The 21744-nt window shown below is 43.6% G+C and overlaps 1 protein-coding gene across 9 annotated transcripts in view; it reads left to right on the top strand.

Annotated features, from left to right (window-relative positions):
- The window catches only part of KCNAB2 (potassium voltage-gated channel subfamily A regulatory beta subunit 2), a 210898-nt gene that overhangs the window by 7519 nt on the left and 181635 nt on the right, over positions 1 to 21744 (top strand). Inside the window, exon 1 of one of the 9 annotated variants that reach the window (XM_056544496.1) lies at positions 5247 to 5398. The exons of 7 other annotated variants lie outside the window; for them this stretch is intronic. The gene's annotated coding sequence lies outside the window, so the exon portion shown is untranslated. Of the gene's footprint in view, positions 1 to 5246; positions 5399 to 5486; positions 5608 to 21744 lie in introns of those variants that run through there. One more of the 9 variants, XM_056544497.1, reaches the window with a different exon arrangement.

The following is a 21744-nucleotide window of genomic DNA, read 5'->3' as shown; positions in this document are numbered from 1 at the left end:
ATATTTTTGTGTGTATATATGAATATATATATATATATATATATATATATATATATACAGAAAGCAAAATCATCGGTAGTTGCAGTATCTTGTAATACCTTTTTTATTGGACTAACAAGATTTTGTAGAGACAAGCTTTCGGGATTCCTCCCTTTGACTTGATAAAGGGAGGAATCCCGAAAGCTTGTCTCTACAAAATCTTGTTAGTCCAATAAAAAAGGTATTACAAGATACTGCAACTACCGATGATTTTGCTTTTTGCATCACTGGACTAATACGGCTACTCCTAACTAATCTATATATACAGAAGAATACAAAGGCGTCCTGCACTCACCGCTTCAATGCTGGCTAAACAGCTTCCATCTCGGGCTGCTAATAATCCGGCACAGTTGAGAGGCCGGCGTGGGGCGCTCAGAGGCGACTGCCGGCGGTTTCACCCATAGATATGCGCTTCTTCCGGCCTTATATCTTCTGATACTTCCAGCAGGATAATGCCCCATGTCATGAAGATCACAAAATGTGTCCAGCACCTTATAGAAAGTATAAAGGGGTCCATATATATCTAAATGTTATCCCCCTACACTTAGCACAAATCTATGGGGGAGATTTATGAAAACCTGTGCAGATGAAAAATGGAGCAGTTGCCCATAGCAACTTATCAGATCGCTTCTTTTATTTTTCAGAGGCCTTTTTAAAAATTAAAGAAGCGATCTGATTGGTTGCTATGGGCAACTGCTCCACTTTTTCTCTGCACAGGTTTTGATAAATCTCCCCCTCTAGGTTTTCCCCCTACACTCCTATAGACTTATATCCATATGTTATATTATCCCCCCCCTACACTCCTATAGTCTTATATCCATATGTTATATTATCCCCCCTACACTCCTATAGACTTATATCCATATGTTATATTATCCCCCCCTACACTCCTATAGTCTTATATCCATATGTTATATTATCCCCCCCTACACTCCTATAGTCTTATATCCATATGTTATATTATCCCCCCTACACTCCTATAGACTTATATCCATATGTTATATTATCCCCCCTACACTCCTATAGTCTTATATCCATATGTTATATTATCCCCCCCTACACTCCTATATACCTATATCCATATGTTATATTATCCCCCCCTACACTCCTATAGTCTTATATCCATATGTTATATTATCCCCCCCTACACTCCTATAGTCTTATATCCATATGTTATATTATCCCCCCTACACTCCTATAGTCTTATATACATATGTTATATTATCCCCCCTACACTCCTATAGACTTATATCCATATGTTATATTATCCCCCCTACACTCCTATAGTCTTATATCCATATGTTATATTATCCCCCCCTACACTCCTATATACCTATATCCATATGTTATATTATCCCCCCCTACACTCCTATAGTCTTATATCCATATGTTATATTATCCCCCCCTACACTCCTATAGTCTTATATCCATATGTTATATTATCCCCCCTACACTCCTATAGTCTTATATCCATATGTTATATTATCCCCCCTACACTCCTATAGTCTTATATCCATATGTTATATTATCCCCCCTACACTCCTATAGACTTATATCCATATGTTATATTATCCCCCCTACACTCCTATAGTCTTATATCCATATGTTATATTATCCCCCCTTACACTCCTATAGTCTTATATCCATATGTTATATTATCCCCCCTACACTCCTATAGCCTTATATCCATATGTTAGATTATCCCCCCCTACACTTCTATAGTCTTATATCCATATGTTATATTATCCCCCTACACTCCTATAGTCTTATATCCATATGTTATATTATCCCCCCTACACTCCTATAGTCTTATATCCATGTTATATTATCCCCCCCTACACTCCTATAGTCTTATATCCATATGTTATATTATCCCCCCTACACTCCTATAGTCTTATATCCATATGTTATATTATCCCCCCTACACTCCTATAGTCTTATATCCATATGTTATATTATCCCCCCTACACTCCTATAGTCTTATATCCATATGTTATATTATCCCCCCCTACACTCCTATAGTCTTATATCCATATGTTATATTATCCCCCCCTACACTCCTATAGTCTTATATCCATATGTTATATTATCCCCCCTACACTCCTATAGTCTTATATCCATATGTTATATTATCCCCCCTACACTCCTATAGTCTTATATCCATATGTTATATTATCCCCCCCTACACTCCTATATACCTATATCCATATGTTATATTATCCCCCCTACACTCCTATAGTCTTATATCCATATGTTATATTATCCCCCCCTACACTCCTATAGACTTATATCCATATGTTATATTATCCCCCCTTACACTCCTATAGTCTTATATCCATATGTTATATTATCCCCCCCTACTCTCCTATAGTCTTATATCCATACGTTATATTATCCCCCCTACACTCCTATAGTCTTATATCCATATGTTATATTATCCCCCCTACACTCCTATAGTCTTATATCCATATGTTATATTATCCCCCCCTACACTCCTATAGTCTTATATCCATATGTTATATTATCCCCCCTACACTCCTATAGCCTTATATCCATATGTTAGATTATCCCCCCTACACTCCTATAGTCTTATATCCATGTTATATTATCCCCCCCTACACTCCTATAGTCTTATATCCATATGTTATATTATCCCCCCTACACTCCTATAGTCTTATATCCATATGTTATATTATCCCCCCCTACACTCCTATAGTCTTATATCCATATGTAATATTATCCCCCCCTACACTCCTATAGTCTTATATCCATATGTTATATTATCCCCCCCTACACTCCTATAGTCTTATATCCATATGTTATATTATCCCCCCCTACACTCCTATAGTCTTATATCCATATGTTATATTATCCCCCCTACACTCCTATAGTCTTATATCCATATGTTATATTATCCCCCCCTACACTCCTATATACCTATATCCATATGTTATATTATCCCCCCTACACTCCTATAGTCTTATATCCATATGTTATATTATCCCCCCCCTACACTCCTATATACCTATATTCATATGTTATATTATCCCCCCTACACTCCTATAATCTTATATACATATGTTATATTATCCCCCCTACACTCCTATAGTCTTATATCCATATGTTATATTATCCCCCCCTACACTCCTATAGTCTTATATCCATATGTTATATTATCCCCCCTACACTCATATATACCTATATTCATATGTTATATTATCCCCCCTACACTCCTATATACCTATATCCATATGTTATATTATCCCCCCTACACTCCTATAGTCTTATATCCATATGTTATATTATCCCCCCCTACACTCCTATAGTCTTATATCCATATGTTATATTATCCCCCCCTACACTCCTATAGTCTTATATCCATATGTTATATTATCCCCCCCTACACTCCTATAGTCTTATATCCATATGTTATATTATCCCCCCTACACTCCTATAGTCTTATATCCATATGTTATATTATCCCCCCCTACACTCCTATAGTCTTATATCCATATGTTATATTATCCCCCCTACACTCCTATAGTCTTATATCCATATGTTATATTATCCCCCCCTACACTCCTATAGTCTTATATCCATATGTTATATTATCCCCCCTACACTCCTATAGTCTTATATCCATATGTTATATTATCCCCCCCTACACTCCTATAGTCTTATATCCATATGTTATATTATCCCCCCTACACTCCTATAGTCTTATATCCATATGTTATATTATCCCCCCCCTACACTCCTATAGTCTTATATCCATATGTTATATTATCCCCCCTACACTCCTACAGTCTTATATCCATATGTTATATTATCCCCCCCTACACTCCTATAGACTTATATCCATATGTTATATTATCCCCCCCTACACTCCTATAGTCTTATATCCATATGTTATATTATCCCCCCCTACACTCCTATATTCTTATATCCATATGTTATATTATCCCCCCTACACTCCTATAGTCTTATATCCATATGTTATATTATCCCCCCCTACACTCCTATAGTCTTATATCCATATGTTATATTATCCCCCCTACACTCCTATAGTCTTATATCCATATGTTATATTATCCCCCCCTACACTCCTATAGTCTTATATCCATATGTTATATTATCCCCCCTACACTCCTATAGTCTTATATCCATATGTTATATTATCCCCCCTACACTCCTATAGTCTTATATCCATATGTTATATTATCCCCCCTACACTCCTATAGCCTTATATCCATATGTTATATTATCCCCCCTACACTCCTATAGTCTTATATCCATACGTTATATTATCCCCCCTACACTCCTATAGTCTTATATCCATATGTTATATTATCCCCCCCTACACTCCTATAGTCTTATATCCATATGTTATATTATCCCCCCCTACACTCCTATAGTCTTATATCCATATGTTATATTATCCCCCCCTACACTCCTATAGTCTTATATCCATATGTTATATTATCCCCCTACACTCCTATAGTCTTATATCCATATGTTATATTATCCCCCCCTACACTCCTATAGTCTTATATCCATATGTTATATTATCCCCCCCTACACTCCTATATACCTATATCCATATGTTATATTATCCCCCCCTACACTCCTATAGTCTTATATCCATATGTTATATTATCCCCCCCTACACTCCTATAGTCTTATATCCATATGTTATATTATCCCCCCCCTACACTCCTATAGTCTTATATCCATATGTTATATTATCCCCCTACACTCCTATAGTCTTATATCCATATGTTATATTATCCCCCCCTACACTCCTATAGACTTATATCCATATGTTATATTATCCCCCCTACACTCCTATAGTCTTATATCCATATGTTATATTATCCCCCCCCTACACTCCTATAGTCTTATATCCATATGTTATATTATCCCCCCTACACTCCTATATACCTATATCCATATGTTATATTATCCCCCCCTACACTCCTATAGTCTTCTATCCATATGTTATATTATCCCCCCCTACACTCCTATAGTCTTATATCCATATGTTATATTATCCCCCCCTACTCTCCTATAGTCTTATATCCATATGTTAGGTCACCCCCCCCCCATCCATCCACTTCTTCACGTACATGGACGCGCAGTGTAGTACCCCCCCCCCCCCCTCCTTTACTGCAGTTTCTGGTAGAGGAGAAGCCTTCAGAGCTGCGCTCGACCACATCCTCCAGCAGAGAGCAGCGGCAGATTTGTCCTAGATTTCAGATCTCTCTATTCTTTCCTTGACTGCAGAACCGCGGAGCTCTGGATCAGCATGCGGCTCTGCTAGCTGGCACTGCATTGGCATACGGTGCAGGGATGCATGGCAGTGAGTGACAGCCGCGTTTATTGCAACACTTAGGGGATTTGCTGTCTCATCATTTGTCGCCCCCCCCCCCCCTTTCATCACTACCTCCCAATTCTCCACCCTGCATTGCTGTGAACACTCGGGTCCGGCACGCCATCCACCACTTCCCTGTAAGTGACTGCTGGGCTGTGTGGTCCCTCTGCAGAGCGGTCAATGTCATTGCCGCAGAAGTGAGTTAACTGTCTCATTGCTGTTTTCTGCATCTAGTCTGCTGCTTTGATCCTTCATCTGATCTGTCATTGAGGATGAAATGCAATCACTTAGCGGAGGGTCATAGAGGGATTAGATGTGCGGTATATGCGGTGGGCCCCGGCACTGGTGCATTGCTGTGCGGTATGATATGTAACGCATCTGTATTGGGGGGGTACTTTGCTGTTGCCTCAGCTGCCTGTGTCTCTCACTTCCTCATGACATGAAGTGTCTTGTGTTTCATAAGTGGCCGGTGGTTGTGACATAATTGCGATAATGTCTTCACCTATAGATCTGGCGTCTTGTTGCACTTGCTGAGCGTCTGGGATGGTTACAGGTTTGTGCACCGCAGGAGGGAATGTTCATGGAGATCACATTGGCAAAGGGGGATTATCTGACATGAATGTATATGAGGGGTACGAGCGAGCTGAGTAATGTGTGTGGAACAGCAGAGCGGAGGGTGCTATAAGGAGACTGTAAGAAACAGCAGAGCTGACTGTGCTATAAGGAGACTGTATGAAACAGCAGAGCTGAATGTGTATGAAACAGCAGAGCTGACTGTGCTATAAGGAGACTGTATGAAACAGCAGAGCTGACTGTGCTATACGGAGACTGTGTATGAAACAGCAGAGCTGACTGTGTATGAAACAGCAGAGCTGACTGTGCTATAAGGAGACTGTATGTAACAGCAGAGCTGACTGTGCTATAAGGAGACTGTATGAAACAGCAGAGCTGACTGTGCTATAAGGAGACTGTATGAAACAGCAGAGCTGACTGTGCTATACGGAGACTGTGTATGAAACAACAGAGCTGACTGTGCTATAAGGAGACTGTATGTAACAGCAGAGCTGACTGTGTATGAAACAGTAGAGCTGACTGTGCTATAAGGAGACTGTATGAAACAGCAGAGCTGACTGTGCTATAAGGAGACAATGTATAACACAGCAGAGCTGACCATGCTATAAGGAGACAATGTATAAAACAGCAGAGCTGACTGTGCTATAAGGAGAAAATGTATGAAACAGCAGAGCTGACTGTGCTTTAAGGAGACTGTATGAAACAGCAGAGCTTACTGTGCTATAAGGAGACAATGTATAACACAGCAGAGCTGACCGTGCTATAAGGAGACAATGTATAAAACAGCAGAGCTGACTGTGCTATAAGGAGAAAATGTATGAAACAGCAGAGCTGACCGTGCTATAAGGAGACAATGTATAAAACAGCAGAGCTGACTGTGCTATAAGGAGAAAATGTATGAAACAGCAGAGCTGACTGTGCTGTAAGGAGACAATGTATAACACAGCAGAGCTGACCGTGCTATAAGGAGACAATGTATAACACAGCAGAGCTGACCGTGCTATAAGGAGACAATGTATAACACAGCAGAGCTGACCATGCTATAAAGAGACTGTATGAAACAGCAGAGCTGACCATGCTAAAAGGGGACTGTGTATGAAACAGCTGAGATGACGGTGCTGTAAGGGGACTGTGTATGAAACAGCAGAGCTGACTGTGTATGAAACAGCAGAGCTGACCATGCTAAAAGGGGACTGTGTATGAAACAGCTGAGATGACGGTGCTGTAAGGGGACTGTGTATGAAACAGCAGAGCTGACTGTGTATGAAACAGCAGGGCTGACCATGCTATAAGTGGACTGTGTATGAAACAGCAGAGCTGACTGTGTATGAAACAGCAGGGCTGACCTTGCTATATGGGGACTGTGTATGAAACAGCAGAGCTGACTGTGCTATAAGGAGACTGTGTAGGAAACAGCAGTGCTGACAATGCTAAAAGGGGACTGTGTATGAAACAGCAGAGCTGACTGTGCTATAAGGAGACTGTGTATTAAACAGCAGGGCTGACCTTGCTATATGGGGACTGTGTATGAAACAGCAGAGCTGACTGTGCTATAAGGAGACTGTAGGAAACAGCAGAGCTGACAATGCTAAAAGGGGACTGTGTATGAAACAGCTGAGATGACTGTGTATGAAACAGCTGAGATGACTGTGCTATAAGAAAACTGTGTATTAAACAGCAGAGCTGACCGTGCTATATGTGGACTGTGTATTAAACAGCAGAGCTGACTATGCTATAAGGAGACTATTAAACAGCAGAGCTGACTGTACTATAAGGAGACTGTGTATTAAACAGCAGAGCTGACTGTACTATAAGGAGACTGTGTATTAAATAGTAGAGCTGACTGTGCTATAAGGAGACTGTGTATTAAATAGTAGAGCTGACTGTGCTATAAGGAGACTGTATGAATCAGCAGAGCTGACCGTACTATAAGGAGACTGTATTAAACAGCAGAGCTGACCGTGCTATAAGGAGACTGTATTAAACAGCAGAGCTGACCGTGCTATAAGGAGACTGTATTAAACAGCAGAGCTGACCATGCTATAAGGAGACTGTATGAAACAGCAGAGCTGACTGTACTATAAGGAGACTGTGTGTGAAACAGCAGAGCTGACTGTGTATGAAACAGCAGAGCTGACTGCGCTATAAGGAGACTGTGTGTGAAACAGCAGAGCTGAGGGTGCTATGAAGGGGAATTTGTATAGAACAGCGGAGGACCCCAAAGGAAGCAAACATTTTTGAATACTGACTAGGCCAAGCTCCTGTGCTGACAGATGCAAGTCCCCGGTGGCGGTCAGGAGCTTGTGGGCTCAGGGTATATAGCATCTGGGACGGGCACCGTATAGTCATCTGACGCTCTGTCCTGATGGTGCAGGCTGCGATGTATCCCCCTCTAGCTGTGTCCCCCATCTGCTAGCAGCCTGTACCCCCCTGGGGTTGATGATTTGTGTTCCCACTTGTGTCAGAGATCAGAGGAATGTAATGCAGCAGGTACCAAAAGTGTCTGGTGGTTTGGAGCGATGCTCTGCAGAAGGTAAATACAGGGACAAGGATGTGACTGCAAGTGTATAGAAAATCTAATTCAACTTTGTAAGTTCTTAACATAAGAATCACTAAAATAGTAATTCCCTAATATATGGTGTTACTGTTACAATCATTTTCACTATATACTGGAGCCATGTAAAGATGTCACAAAAGGGGTGCATGCTGATTAAAGGAGGGGTGTGCAACTACCAATGAAATGGGACAAGCTAGCTAGTAACGGTAAGCATGCTGGCTGGTGAGAGGGTACACACTGGCTGGTGAGAGGGTACACACTGGCTGGTGAGAGGGTACACACTGGCTGGTGAGAGGGTACACACTGGCTGGTGAGAGGGTACACGCTGGCTGGTGAGGGGGTACACGCTGGCTGGTGAGAGAGGGTACACGCTGGCTGGTGAGAGAGGGTACACGCTGGCTGGTGAGAGAGGGTACACGCTGGCTGGTGAGAGGGGGTACACGCTGGCTGGTGGGAGGGGGTACACGCTGGCTGGTGGGAGGGGGTACACGCTGGCTGGTGGGAGGGGGTACACGCTGGCTGGTGGGAAGGGGTACACGCTGGCTGGTGGGAAGGGGTACACGCTGGCTGGTGGGAAAGGGTACACGCTGGCTGGTGGGAAGGGGTACACGCTGGCTGGTGGGAAGGGGTACACGCTGGCTGGTGGGAAGTGGTACACGCTGGCTGGTGAGGGGGTACACACTGGCTGGTGAGAGGGTACACACGGGCTGGTGGGAAGGGGTACACACTGGCTGGTGAGGGGGTAGACACTGGCTAGTGGTGGGGGTACACACTGTTTGAAGGGGAACACACTGGTGGAAGGGGTACACACTGGTAAGAGGGAAGGTACAGGCTAGTGAGGGGGTACACACTGGATGGTGAGGGGGCACACACTGGCTGGTGGAGGGGGCACACACTGGCTGGTGGAGGGAGCACACACTGTCTGGTGAGGGGTCACACACTGTCTGGTGAGGGGGCGCACACTGTCTGGTGAGGGGGCGCACACTGTCTGGTGAGGGGGCGCACACTGTCTGGTGAGGGGGCGCACACTGTCTGGTGAGGGGGCGTACACTGTCTGGTGAGGGGGCACACACTGTCTCGTGAGGGGGCACACACTGTCTGGTGAGGGGGGCACACATTATCTGGTGGAGGGGGCACACACACTTCAGCAGATCACGTATTGTTTTATGGCAGCCTGTAGTGTGGATTCCATTCACTGAGTTCCCTGCGGCAGGCGCTATAATGTATAATGTCTCTGACTTTGTAGTTTTGGATTTTTCTGACATTTTATTTGATGTTTAGGTTGAATCTCAGACTCTTCAGACGTCCGTCCCTCAGGGTTGAACCTGCTTTATGTTTCCTTCTGTGTTGGTTTATATGACTTTTTGATGTCTTCTCCATTCGGGCCTCGCACGTTCTGTCATTAGACCTCTGCGTTGTTTGTCCCCCGCGCTTTACACTGCAGCTTTACTTGTTTAGCATTGTTGTTGTGTTTATAGTGTTTGGATCATGAACGTCTTTTGTCTCCTGTCCACATGATATGTGAGTATTGTATAATGGCCGGAGGTCTGGTCACTGGGTCACCACTGGTCAGGAGAATGGACTGGCGGTCACACGTGCTCAGTATTGTTATATTTACCATCTATGGGACTAATAGAGGAAGCACTTTGCGGGAGATTCACCAAGATTTGTGCAGAGGAAAAGTCGACCAGTTGCCCATAGCAACCAATCAGATCACGCTTTTAATTCTTCGGAGGTCTTCTCAAAAATGAAAGAAGCGATTTGATTGGTTGCTATGGGCAACTAGTCGACTTTTCCTCTGCACAAGTTTTGAGGAATCCCCCCCTCAATGTGTGTACCTACCCATATAGCGCCATATAGTGCTCTGTGCCGAACCCGTACAGATAAATCATCAGTCATGTCACCAGTTTCCATTTCATTGAAGTCTCTCCATTGGCGGCCATTATAACGTGCACAGATTAACCACAAATGCATTTGTCTGTAATGGAACCAGAATAAAATGTCAGCAGGAAACCAGTCCTCTATCCTGTCAGGGGAAACCATGAAAATTCTACCTCATTGAGTGAATGGCGGGAACTACATGTGTCAGCAAGTCTGCTAGTGAAATCAAACGTGGCCCTGTCTGTCATAACCAAGGCCTGTGTGTGGTGAGGCCGAGAGGATACCGCCGGTGTGTTACATCCTTAGGGTCTGTTCACACAGGACTGAAATGCTGCAGAAGATTTTCCCAATTAAAGGGGTCCTCCACTGGAAAAAATATATATATATTTTTTTTAAATCAACAGATGCCAGAAAGTTAGACAGGTTTATAAATTACTTCTATGTAAAAATCTTAATCCTTCCATTACTTATCAGCTGTTGTATGCTCCACAGGAAGTTCCTTTCTGTCTGACCACAGTGCTCTCTGCTGACACTTCTGTCCATTTTAGGAACTGTCCAGAGCAGGAGAGGTTTGCTATTGGGATTTGCTCCTACTTTCGACAGTTCCTAAAATGGACAGAGGTGTCAGCAGAGAGCACTGTGGTCACACAGAAAGGAAATTCAAAAAGAAAAGAACTTCCTGTGGAGCATACAGATTTGTTTATCTTTCTGGATCCAAGTTGATTGAACAAAAAAATGTTTTTCTAGTGGAGTACCCCTTTAACTTTAAAGTCAAAATGTGAAGCTAAACTGCAACAAATCTGCAGCGTATCCATCACGTGTGAAAATACCCTTATAAAGAGGACGTCCCCCTGTAAACTTTGGGCCTCATTTACTTAGTGTTGAGTTTCCAACTTGTAGGATTCCTCTCTATTTACTATGGGGATTCGCAGATTTACAAGTCGGGAACATTTTCTGACCAGCTATTTCTAGGTGGAAAATTTCAGCCATTTATTCTCCAGGATTTTCTGTAAATTCAGTAGTAAATAGGTTGGGTTGTAAAACCACGCCCCTTTTCAGGCCAACCACACCCCTTTTACGGCTTTTCCACAATACAATATCTGCTTGGTGCGCACTGTCTCAGACGTGTCAGCTTTGTGCACAATGTCTCAGACGTGTCAGCTTTGTGCGCACTGTCTCAGACGTGTCGGCTTTGTGCGCACTGTCTCAGACGTGTCGGCTTTGTGCACACTGTCTCAGACGTGTCAGCTTTGTGCACACTGTCTCAGACGTGTCAGCTTTGTGCACGCTGTCTCAGACGTGTCGGCTTTGTGCACGCTGTCTCAGACGTGTCGGCTTTGTGCGCGCTGTCTCAGACGTGTCGGCTTTGTGCGCGCTGTCTCAGACGTGTCGGCTTTGTGCGCGCTGTCTCAGACGTGTCGGCTTTGTGCGCGCTGTCTCAGACGTGTCGGCTTTGTGCGCGCTGTCTCAGACGTGTCGGCTTTGTGCGCGCTGTCTCAGACGTGTCGGCTTTGTGCGCGCTGTCTCAGACGTGTCGGCTTTGTGCGCGCTGTGTCGGCTTTGTGCGCGCTGTCTCAGACGTGTCGGCTTTGTGCACACTGTCTCAGACGTGTCGGCTTTGTGCACACTGTCTCAGACGTGTCAGCTTTGTGCACACTGTCTCAGACGTGTCAGCTTTGTGCACGCTGTCTCAGACGTGTCGGCTTTGTGCACGCTGTCTCAGACGTGTCGGCTTTGTGCGCGCTGTCTCAGACGTGTCGGCTTTGTGCGCGCTGTCTCAGACGTGTCGGCTTTGTGCGCGCTGTCTCAGACGTGTCGGCTTTGTGCGCGCTGTCTCAGACGTGTCGGCTTTGTGCGCGCTGTCTCAGACGTGTCGGCTTTGTGCGCGCTGTCTCAGACGTGTCGGCTTTGTGCGCGCTGTCTCAGACGTGTCGGCTTTGTGCGCGCTGTCTCAGACGTGTCGGCTTTGTGCGCGCTGTGTCGGCTTTGTGCGCGCTGTCTCAGACGTGTCGGCTTTGTGCGCGCTGTCTCAGACGTGTCGGCTTTGTGCGCGCTGTCTCAGACGTGTCGGCTTTGTGCGCGCTGTCTCAGACGTGTCGGCTTTGTGCGCGCTGTCTCAGACGTGTCGGCTTTGTGCGCGCTGTCTCAGACGTGACTGCTTTGTGCGCGCTGTCTCAGACGTGTCGGCTTTGTGCGCGCTGTCTCAGACGTGTCGGCTTTGTGCGCGCTGTCTCAGACGTGTCGGCTTTGTGCGCGCTGTCTCAGACGTGTCGGCTTTGTGCGCGCTGTCTCAGACGTGACGGCTTTGTGCGCGCTGTCTCAGACGTGTCGGCTTTGTGCGCGCTGTCTCAGACGTGTCGGCTTTGTGCGCGCTGTCTCAGACGTGTCGGCTTTGTGCGCACTGTCTCAGACATGTGGTTTTTGTTCACTTTAGATATAAAAAAGTTGCGGGCAAAGTGGCGTCCGTGTGCCATATTTATCAAATGGCGCACGAACGTTAATGACTGCCCACTGAACTGCTCTGTTTAAATGTCGCAGAGCAGTGGCGGGCCGTGCAACAATTGTATTTTATTTAAAGTCGCACGCACCTTAATACAATTGTTGCTTGGAGACATATAGGGCAGGGTTGAATCGCCCTGTGACTTCTTCTAAATATGGTCCGTGCAACTTTTTTTGCGACTTTTTGCACAAAAGTCGCACATGATAAATTGGTGACTAGTATGAATACAAGAAGATACAAAGGCGTTCTGCACTCACCGCTAAATGCTGGCTAAACGGCTTCCATCTCGGGCTGATAATCCGGCGCGGTTCTCAGGACGGCATGGGGCGCTCAGAGAGCTGTCTGCCGGCGGTTTCACGCATAGGAATGCGCTTCTTCCGGCCTCCGCCGGAAGAAGCGCATTCCTATGCGTGAAACCGCCGGCAGTCGCCTCTGAGCGCCCCATGCCATCCTGAGAACCGCGCCGGATTATCAGCTCGAGATGGAAGCTTAAACATTCTAAATGAAAATTCACACAGAACCTGCCTGCGACTTTTCCTGCGACAAATTTAGACGAAAAAAGCCTGTCTAAATTCCCCTCTATGCACCAAAATAACTTGGAAAAACCCCACAAAAGCTGGTCAGTTTTAGCCTAGTAAATGAGGACCAATGTAGACATATTGGGGGAGATTTATCAAAACTTGTCCAGAGGAAACGTTGCTGAGTTGCCCATAGCAACCAATCAGATCGCTACTTTCATTTTTCAGAGGCCTTTTCAAAACTGAAAGCAGCGATCTGATTGGTTGCTATAGGCAACTCAGCAACGTTTCCTCTGGACAAGTTTTGATAAATCTCCCCCATTCCGTTCTGATCTTCCCTGAATAGGTTTGGATGGTTTCTATTTGTGGCCTGCACAGGAGGAGAGACTACAACTCCCAGCATGGAGGGCCACTACTACTGGTGGGCAGCTTCGGGCCCCTTATGAGTGCAGTCCGCCCCCCATGTCACCTGTGTGGCCCTTCCATCATTGTCGGAGGCCCGTCTCTCCCTTCCACTGACTAACAATGATTTTTGGGGTTGCACATTCCCAGCGATCGGTCAGTACGTGACTGCTTGTTCTTCGTCCGATCACGAGGGAATAATCGTCACATGGTCATTCATTAGTCGCCTACTTGTTACCAACGTTATGGAGATTTTATTAGAGAAGAGAACGACTCATAGATTTACTTTTTCCCTGTTAGTAAATGGTCATTTTATTAGGTATTGTTTGGGTCAACCAGAAAAAATATATATATTTTTTCCCATATATTGGGACAGATTCACCCAAAGAGTTTGACATGACTTGGCGTCACTTTTATTGTGTGTTTTAGACACTTTTGCGCCTCATTTGAAAAGTATGTATCTTATCAGGAAAGGGGCATGACTTATAGGCAACTTTGTGTGCTAAAATTTGACAGCTGATTGATAATTCTGGGCCATTGGGGGAGATTTATTAAAGGGGTGCTCCGCTTGGAGTAGGTCTCCGGGCCGGCACTGCAGCGTTTGGGAGGACACACCACGCCCCCTCCATTCATGTCTATGGGAGTGGGTGTGACATGCCATCACGCCATAGACATGAATGGAGGGGGCATGTTTACGGTAAAACTGAGATGTTATCTTTATTCTGTGGGTTAATATGATTAAAACAATATCCATGGTTACGTGCTTTTTTACAAATTATTTTTTTATTGTCCTCTTCTGACCCCTATAACTTTCTTATTTTTCCATATACATTATTGTATGAGGGCTTATTTTTTGCGCCGTGATCTGTAGTTTTTATCTGTACTACTTTTTACGTACACATCATCGCTTTTTACTTCATTTTTTCTGGGATGTGATGTCACCAAAATCAGTAATTTTGGACTTTGTTATTGTTTTACGTTTATGCTGTTCACCGTATGGGATTACTAACATTTTATTTTAATAGTTTTTTTTATTCATTTTTAAGAAATAAAAGAGGAGAATACATTTTTTCATTTGGGGCATATATATATATATATATATATATATATATATATTTATTTGTTTATTTTTTTTAAACACTTATTTAAATCAGTGATATCGGCACTCTGCTTATACAGCCTGATTCTGCCAGACGGTACCAAACATGAGCCCCTGAGTTTTGATGATGAAGTGACAGTTTGGGATCATGAAACAGTGCGGGATGATGGGACAGCGTTCAATGACATCAGCGTAGGATGGCGTGACAGCGTAGGATGGCGTGGCCGTGTGGGGTGATGGGACAGTGTATGATGGAGGGATGATGGAACGATGTATGATGATGGGATGGCGTCTGATGTCTGGACAGAGTATGATGGCGGGATGGTGTATGATGGCGGATGACGGCGGGACGGCGGATGATGGCAGAATGGTGTAGAATGTTCAGGAAACAGTACCATTGATGGATATGCCCCATTGTGTCCCCATACCCAACCATCAGTGGTGAAATGTGCTGCGGCAAATGATCATACATCACAGGGGGATTTGGAAACACTATTCACTCTCACAATGAGCGTGCTGTGGATTTTACAGTGTATTTTACTTTCAATAAATAGAGGAAAAATCTGCAGCACAGTCCAGAGCAAAGCCTGCGTGTAAGGCTACGTTCACACTACATTTTTGTATCCATTTCACTTTTTTCATTACAGTCCGTTTAATTTAGCTGTATGCAAAAACATAGTCAACAGCACTATTGTGTACGCCAAAATAAACCACATACGTTATGGTCATATTGTAACCCCGCCTACCTTCAACTGCTTGGGGGCAACACTTAAAGGGGTACAAAATGATGTACTGCAGCACTCCGCCATAGTCATAGAACATACATGGAATGGAAGAAAAGAAGACGAGTGCACATGTAAGGAATACAAAAACTTTACATATATATATATATATAAGGGACAGCTACTTAAAGAGGTACTCTGGTGGAAAACTATTTTTAACTTTCACCAGAAAGTTATAACAGATTTGTAAGTTACCGTACTTCTATTAAAAAATGTTAACCCCTCCAGTACTTAGCTTCTGTATGCTCCTCAGGAAGTTGTGTAGCTCTTTCCAGTCTGACTACAGTGCTCTCTGTTCGTGTCAGGAACCGTCCGGAGCAGGAGAGGTTTGTTATGGGGATTTTCTCCTACTCTGGTCCTTTTACATATATATATAATTTTTTTTTTTGTTATATTACTTACATGTGAGCTTGTCGTCTTTTCTGTTCTATGGCTATGGTGCAGTGCCACAGTACGGGGTGACCCCACACAGGATCTCTTTGTTTCCACATTTTTTATTTTTTTATTTTTTTTTTGCAAGTATGTTGAGAAAAATCCAGCCTCATATTTGGAATGTGGAGGCCGGAGAGAAGCGGTAAAACGCAACCACTTACGTGGCCATAACTATTTAATAAGCCTTTTCTTTATTAATGACTTGGCGCACGCTCGCTCTCTCATGGGGGAATAGGGCTGTCGGTGCTATCGGCTTCTGGAAGGATGGCTGCGGCTCTATAATGGACGGGCGCGGGGATAGAGCACTATGGGATGGGATCTACTGTATACAGTGCCCGGGGCTGTGCCAATGTCTTCAGTTTTGTGGTTGGTCTCCAGTTGGGGTCTATGGCCGCTCATATGGTCTGACCAGTGTGGCCCCTGGAGTGGTCAGAGTGGCCCCCTCAGTCCGTGATTTTTCGGACTAGACCTGTACTAGAGCAGGGAATAAATACATATATACATGCCTGTACACCACCGCAGCCAGTGTAAGGCAGTGTTTTTCTAGCAGGGTGTCTCCAGCTGTTGCAAAACTACAACTCCCAGCATGCCAGGACAGCCAACGGCTGTCCTGGCATGCTGGGAGTTGTAGTTTTGCAACAGCTAGAGGCGATCCATCAGTGGACGGCCAATCAAACTGTGTAATGCCATGCATAGGTATAGCATTATACAGTAAATGCAATTTAATGGTTGCATATAAGTGTAAAATTAAAAAATGTTAGTAAAATTATATAAAAACCCCTCCCCTAATAAAAAAAAATAAAAAATAAAACTAAATCACGCTTATTTTCCCATTTAAAATATAAAATTAATAAAAAACATATTTGGTGTCCAAATTCTTAAAACATAATGATGGCGCAGTGTGGCTAGTAAAGCATGCGGAAGTTTGGGAGTTTTGCTCTTATTAACCCTATAAGCGTTATTCATGGCGGCTCCATTTAAGATTCTTGCAGAACGTTCACTGGCGTCTGACGGACACCCAAGAAATGTTGGGTGAGTTACATATGGACACGTTATACCTGGTAATAAATCACTAAAATAAGCCGGGAATGAAATTTCAGATCAGTCTCCACGTGTTCGACCATGTCACAGTGTAACGCCACCGGGCAGCGCCTGACTCGTAGGTCGTAGGATCATGTGACCCATAGACCCCATGAAAGATGTCTGTTTGTTTATTTTATTCTAATTAATTTATTTTATACATTTTATTTAGTTATTCATTATTTAATTTATTTTAACTTATTTAATTAATTTTATTTATGTATTTATTATTTTATTTATTTTTTACTTATTCATTTTATTTATTTATTTTATTTTAATTAACTTATTTAATTAATTTTATTTATTTATTTTTATTAACTTATTTAATTGATTTTATTTATCCATTATTTTATTTATCCATTATTTTATTCATTATTTAATTTTTATTTAATTTAAAGGGGTTATCCAGGAAAAAAATCTTTTTTTTTATATATATATATATATATATATATATATATATATATATATATATATCTCAACTGGCTCCAGAAAGTTAAACAGATTTGTAAATTACTTCTATTAAAAAAAAATCGTAATCCTTTCAGTACTTATGAGCTGCTGAAGTTGAGTTGTTCTTTTCTGTCTAAGTGCTCTCTGATGACACCTGTCTCGGGAACTGTCCAGAGTAGAAGCAAATCCCCATAGCAAACCTCTTCTACTCTGTGCAGTTCCCGAGACACACAGAGATGTCAGCAGAGAGCACCGTTGCCAGACAGATAAGAACAACTCAACTTCAGCAGCTGATAATTATTGAAAGGATTAAGATTTTTTTAATAGAAGTAATTTACAAATCTGTTTAATTTTCTGGTGCCAGTTGATATATAAAAAAAAGTTTTTTCCTGGAATACCCCTTTAACTTTTATTTGAAATTTTTTTTTTTATATTTGTTTGGATGGTTTTTATCCTTAAAGGACAACTACAACGGCATTACACTTATCCCACAGGATAGGGGATAAGTGTTTGATCGCGGGGGGTCCGACCGCTGGGACCCCCCCCCCCGATCTCTCTAATGGGGCGCCGCCATAAGCGCTCATGGTGACGTAGCGTCGCCCTAGAGGTCGACGGTGACGCCCCGTCTCCTCCCTGTCCCCATACAGTTATATGGGGGAGCCGGGGAGGCACGAACGCTGCCTCCCCGCCTCTCCCATAGAGATGTATGGAGGAGGCGTGCCGGCCTTAAGGCACGCCCCCTGCACGGGGCTCCGTACAGGAGATCGCCGGGGGCCCCAGCGTTCGGACCCCCTGCGATCAAACACTTATTCCCTATCTTGAGGATAGGGGATAAGTGTTTGTAACGCTGCAGATGTCCTTTAACATTATGAACCCATTATATGTTTCGCGTTTGGTACTTTCATTTTGATTCTTCACGTTGATACTTTTCGGCAGAAAATTCCGCAGGGGAAATCTATCAGCACAATTTCCGCATTCGGCAATTCCTCTGCAGAATCCCATTGAAGGAAAGCAGGGTTTTCCAACCAGTGTGCCTTCAGCTGTTGCAAAACTACAATTCCCAGCATGCCCCGACAGCATCTGCCCCCGTATACAGGCTCCGGTCTGTGACCACGCGAAATAATGCACGGAGCCGTATACATGTCAGCCGCACAGATGGTATATAGGGCAGCGTTTACCAATCAGGGTGCCTCCAGCTGTTGCAAAACTACAACTCCCAACATGCCCCGACAGCCAATTGACCCGTGCACAGTATCTGCCCCCGTATACAGGCTCCGGTCTATGACCACGCAAAATAATGCACGGAGCCGTATACATGTCAGCCGCACAGATGGTATATAGGGCAGCGTTTACCAACCAGGGTGCCTCCAGCTGTTGCAAAACTACAACTCCCAGCATGCCCGGACAGCCTTTGGCTGTCCGGGCATGCTGGGAGTTGTAGTTTTGCAACAGCTGGAGGCACACTGGTTGGAAAACACTGGTCTACACTGTCCGGAAGTACCATTCCCACCTGGACCGGCAAGGAGGAGCCACCCGTCTCCCCGGCTCTGATGTTATTTTGGATCCTGTTATATTTGGCGCGCTCCGTCTGGCGGAGGAGTTGAAGGTAACCTTCTGTCTTCTCCACCTGTCCAATATATGCAGATGGGTAGAAGATGTATTTGCTGCGTTCAGCAATCAGAGAGCGCGGCATAATCATCACCCGCCGCCACGGCCGCGCCGCTCTGTTTATGTTTATTTTTATTTTCGTCCTGATGTGTCGGATCTCAGATTTATCATTATTTAAATACAAAGTAAATTCAATAATATGTGTGATGGAGCGGGGGTGTCTGATGTGTGCGGAATATAAATATATATATATACACATTTGTTTATTTTACTGGTCTGTAATAACGTTTATATCATCATCACATGAGATCAGATTGTACATGAGATCAGCGGCGCTGCACAGGCACCGCTGATCTCTGTAGTAGTTGTGCGCCAGTGACCACTCACCACGGACGTTCTTTCACCCTGACGTTCGCTAATAGGCTGACATGTGGTGCTTTCTCTTTATTTTAAAAGAAGTTCTTCAGCAGCTGCAGTGTGTATTATATATGTCGTCACTCCTATAGAACTTTTTTTATCATAATACACATAATACACCTCAGCTGCTGCAGAACATTATAATACACACCTCAGCTGCTGCAGAACATTATAATACACCTCAGCTGCTGCAGAACATTATAATACACACCCCAGCTGCTGCAGAACATTATAATACACACCTCAGCTGCTGCAGAACATTATAATACACACCTCAGCTGCTGCAGAACATCATAATACACATCTCAGCTGCTGTAGAACATAATAATACACACCTCAGCTGCTGCAGAACATTATAATACACACCTCAGCTGCTGCAGAACATTATAATACACACCCCAGCTGCTGCAGAACATTATAATACACACCTCAGCTGCTGCAGAACATTATAATACACACCTCAGCTGCTGCAGAGCATCATAATACACACCTCAGCTGCTGCAGAACATTATAATACACACCTCAGCTGCTGCAGAACATTATAATACACACCTCAGCTGCTGCAGAACATTATAATACACACCTCAGCTGCTGCAGAACATTATAATACACACCTCAGCTGCTGCAGAACATTATAATACACACCTCAGCTGCTGCAGAGCATCATAATACACACCTCAGCTGCTGCAGAACATTATAATACACACCTCAGCTGCTGCAGAACATTATAATACACACCTCAGCTGCTGCAGAGCATCATAATACACACCTCAGCTGCTGCAGAACATTATAATACACACCTCAGCTGCTGCAGAACATTATAATACACCTCAGCTGCTGCAGAGCATCATAATACACACCTCAGCTGCTGCAGAACATTATAATACACACCTCAGCTGCTGCAGAACATTATAATACACACCTCAGCTGCTGCAGAACATTATAATACACACCTCAGCTGCTGCAGAACATTATAATACACACCTCAGCTGCTGCAGAACATTATAATACACACCTCAGCTGCTGCAGAGCATCATAATACACACCTCAGCTGCTGCAGAACATTATAATACACACCTCAGCTGCTGCAGAACATTAGAATACATACCTCAGCTGCTGCAGAACATCATAATACACATCTCAGCTGCTGTAGAACATAATAATACACACCTCAGCTGCTGCAGAACATTATAATACACACCTCAGCTGCTGTAGAACATAATATTACACACCTCAGCTGCTGTAGAACATTATAATACACACCTCAGCTGCTGCAGAACATAAGAATACACACCTCAGCAGCTGTAGAACATTATAATACACCTCAGCTGCTGCAGAACATTATAATACACACCTCAGCTGCTGCAGAACATCATAATACACACCTCAGCTGCTGTAGAACATTATAATACACCTCAGCTGCTGTAGAACATAATAATACACACCTCAGCTGCTGCAGAACATAATATTACACATCTCAGCTGCTGCAGAACATTATAATACACCTCAGCTGCTGTAGAACATAATAATACACACCTCAGCTGCTGCAGAACATAATATTACACACCTCAGCAGCTGTAGAACATTATAATACACCTCAGCTGCTGTAGAACATAATATTACACACCTCAGCTGCTGTAGAACATTATAATACACACCAGCTGCTGTAGAACATAATATTACACACCTCAGCTGCTGCAGAACATAAGAATACACACCTCAGCAGCTGTAGAACATTATAATACACCTCAGCTGCTGCAGAACATTATAATACACACCTCAGCTGCTGCAGAACATTATAATACACCTCAGCTGCTGTAGAACATAATAATACACACCTCAGCTGCTGCAGAACATAATATTACACATCTCAGCTGCTGCAGAACATTATAATACACACCTCAACTGCTGTAGAACATTATAATACACACCTCAGCTGCTGCAGAACATCATAATACACACCTCAGCTGCTGTAGAACATAATAATACACACCTCAGCTGCTGCAGAACATAATATTACACATCTCAGCTGCTG

This window comes from Hyla sarda, chromosome 10, assembly GCF_029499605.1.
Source record: "Hyla sarda isolate aHylSar1 chromosome 10, aHylSar1.hap1, whole genome shotgun sequence".
In the NCBI taxonomy this organism is placed as follows: domain Eukaryota; kingdom Metazoa; phylum Chordata; class Amphibia; order Anura; family Hylidae; genus Hyla; species Hyla sarda.
This window is presented reverse-complemented; position numbering and strand designations above follow the sequence as displayed.